We start from the raw sequence: 3,970 nt of genomic DNA, 5'->3' as shown, positions 1-3,970 counted from the left end.
TCAAACATCAACAAAAACAAGGTCAAGCGTACGCGTGCGCGTCGGTTGCGTGCGTGCGCGCGCCCGCTTGACCTTCTCACGTTCTACGCCTCACGTTTCATTTTCTACTTGTAAATTGTTCTGCTTTTGAAATAGATTATTTCATTTCGGTGCTTTTTAAAGTCCATAAAGGAAGTTATGCACTTAATAATGTACAATAATTGGCTGGATAAAAATTAGCTCTGGTCATCAGATTCAACTCAATTTAATTTGGAAAACAAACAAGTCAACATTACGTTAACATTAGTAGTCGTTGTGTTTAATCTCTCTACAAAGTTGTTTATTAGGTTAATTATTAATTTCTGTTATGCTATCATTTATTGGCGTCGCTAAATTTAAATTAAGTTGTCAGTTGTTTAAAATATTCCTACAAATTTTTAATGACTGATTAAAAATTTGATGAATTTGAGTTTGACCTGTAACTTTTATGCAATTTAAAATGTTTAAATTAAATATAAACATTATTTACAATAGTTTTTAAGAGAAATATAAAGTACTATGTTTTGTTTTAAAATGATTACTGAATAGTGATGGGAAAAAAAGGGAACATTTCCAAATTATTTAATAAAAGTTCGGAGATTACTGAATGAGATGCATTGAATTAGTTATGTCCTCCTCTCTGATTATTGGATTGGTTAATATAAATATTCAGATCACAGATAACAATGCTTTTGGCTGATGCACAAATATTTATTTTGTCACACAATAAGCTGTTTAACAACCTGAACTAACACACGGGATGTTAATTTCCTTAAACCTGTGACCTTTGTTGGTGCTAACTTTCTGTTTAAGTTCTGCTGGAAGTTTCACCATGCAGCTATAAAAGCAAAAGAGTTAATTAAAGTTCAGGTTCTTTTTGTGCTGCTTGTGGACAAAATCTGCATCATTAACACCAGCAGCTGCACTTGATGACTAAGTTTGCTGTAGTCTGAAATAATCTGCAAGAAGACTAAACATTTGAAATTACTTTTAAGAGCAACAGATCTCCGTGTCGTTTAGACAAAAGCCCTCCGATCTGTTCTACCTGTCCATCAGGTTCAGGACATTTCCCCATTTACAAGAATAACAATAGATCTGCATTTGAGCGCTGACTCACTCACTTTGTGATCCAGCTAGCAGTGGGTTTGCTCTGTTCTTTTCAGCCTTTTCTAGTCTGTTCATTCTAGACTGAGGGATGCTGACACAAAAAGTAGACTAGGAAGAACCATGTATCAAGAAGAACCATCTATCAAGAACATATATGGGTCATATTTCATCTTTAAAAAAAAGTGTAGATTTTGCATCAAGACAATTTTATGACAATTAATTGTTTTTTAATGGCAATTTTATATTTGTAATTCTCATTACACACACACACACACACACACACACACACACACACACACACAAGGAGAATACTGTGGAAAAGTCTTTAGCACAGTCTTAATATCAGTTTACATTTCCAAGCATTCCTTTTGCCTTTAATTGTAATAATCCAGTACGATTTTTTTATGCACAAGGAGTCTGACAACAGCCGGTATGCTCCAACACGGAGATCTGATCTCACCATCATCGGGGTCTGTCTGTGATCACATGAAGAAACAGGAAAAATTGAGTTAGACTAAATCAAGAAGAACTGTGCCAATGTCTCAAAGATACTTGAAAAAACCTGATTATTACAATTCATGGCAAAAGGAATGTTTGGACAGTGCTAATATATACACTCACCTAAAGGATTATTAGGAACACCTGTTCAATTTCTCATTAATGCAATTATCTAATCAACCAATTACATGGCAGTTGCTTCAATGCATTTAGGGTTGTGGTCCTGGTCAAGACAATCTCCTGAACTCCAAACTGAATGTCAGAATGGGAAATAAAGGTGATATAAGCAATTTTTTAGCGTCGCATGGTTGTTGGTGCCAGATGGGTCTGAGTATTTCACAATCTGCTCAGTTACTGGAATTTCACGCACAACCATTTCTAGGTTTTACAAAGAATGGTGTGAAAAAGGGAAATACATCCAGTATGTGGCAGTCCTGTGGGCGAAAATGCCTTGTTGATGCTAGGAGAATGGGCTGACTGATTCAAGCTGATAGAAGAGCAACTTTGACTGAAATAACCACTCGTTACAACCGAGTTTTGCAGCAAAGCATTTGTGAAGCCACAAGACACACAACCTTGAGGCGGATGGGCTACAACAGCAGAAGACCCCACCGGGTACCACTCATCTCCACTACAAATAGGAAAAAGAGGCTACAATTTGCATGAGCTCACCCAAATTTGACCCAAAAATGTTGCCTGCTCTAATGTGTCTAGAATATAAACGGTTTCTGTTGAGACATTCAGATGGTAGAGTCAGAATTTGGCGTAAACAGAATGAGAACATGGATCAATCATGCCTTGTTACCACTGTGCAGGCTGCTGCTGGTGGTGTAATGGTGTGGGGGATGCTTTCTTGGCACACTTTAGGCCCCTTAGTGCCAATTGGGCATTGTTTAAATGCCACAGCCTACCTAAACAATGTTTCTGACCATGTCCATACCTTTATGACGACCATGTACCCATCCTCTGATGGCTACTTCCAGCAGGATAATGCACCATGTCACAAAGCTCAAATAATTTTAAATTGGTTTCTTGAACATGACAATGAGTTCACTGTGCTAAAATGGCCCCCACAGTCACCAGATCTCAACCCAATAGAACATCTTTGGGATGTGGTGGAACAGGAGCTTCATGCCCTGGATGTGCATCCCACAAATCTCCATCAGCTGCAAGATGCTATCCTATCAATATGGGCCAACATTTCTAAAGAATGCTTTCAGCACCTTGTTGAATCAATGCCATGTAGAATTAAGGCAGTTCTGAAGGCAAAAGGGGGTCAAACACAGTATTAGTATGGTGTTCCTAATAATCCTTTAGGTGAGTGTATAGGGGTTGGACAATGAAACAGTGTTGGAGGTTTCACACTAATCTTCACTGATTTTACATTTCATCAGTAAGAACAGAGTATGAAGGTTGAATATGCAGAGCAATAGCACAGCTGTACATAAAATCTTGCAATCCACACAACATAATTGGACACAGAGAAAAATTAAAAGAAAAATTATTGGTGTGTCTCGCTGGCTCATCTGTGACCAGGACAGCAAGTCTTTGTGGTGTTTTGAGTGGTGTGGTATTCAGTGTAATGTCAGCAACACAGGACAAACCACATTCAACAGGAGTAACTGACGATGGAACAGGAAGCTGACTGAAAGGGATGTCAAGGTACTAACCCGGATTGTGTCACAAAAAAAACATAAAAATAAACCACTGCGGAATTTAATATGCACCTCAACTCTCCTGTTTCCTCTGAGAACTGTTAGTCTGAAGCTTCACAGAGTCAATATTCATGGTCGGACTGATCCCTCAATGCCAAATGTTGGTTTCTTTGGTGCCAGCATTGCAAATCTTGGGATGTGGACATTGTGAAATGTATAGTTAATTGATGAGTCCACCTTCACTGTCTTTCCCACATCCTTAAGAGTTGCAGTGTGAATAAGCCCTGATGAATCTTAAGACCCGGACTGTTCCTTGCCCAGAGTGAAGAATGCGGGTGGATCTGTGATGGATTGGGCTGCAATATAATGCCATTCCCTACTGTGCTCGAAGGTCTCGTCGCTGCCAAAGACTGCCGAATCGTTCTGGAGGACCATCTGCACCTAATGGTTCAAACTGTGTACCCTGAAAGGGGTGCTATGTGTCAGGATGATAATGCACCAACCAATACACGCAGCAACACTTGTAACAGATGAACATGAAAGTGTAGTTGAACATCTCCCATGGCATGCATGCAGTCCCCAAATCTAAATATTTTGAGCCACTTTGTGGTACTTTTGAGGAGCAAATAAGAAAATATTCTTTTCCACCAGCATCACATAGTAACTTGACCACTGTTCTACTAGAGAAATGG

Source organism: Pseudorasbora parva, chromosome 18, assembly GCF_024679245.1.
Source record: "Pseudorasbora parva isolate DD20220531a chromosome 18, ASM2467924v1, whole genome shotgun sequence".
NCBI classification, from domain to species: domain Eukaryota; kingdom Metazoa; phylum Chordata; class Actinopteri; order Cypriniformes; family Gobionidae; genus Pseudorasbora; species Pseudorasbora parva.
This window is presented reverse-complemented; position numbering follows the sequence as displayed.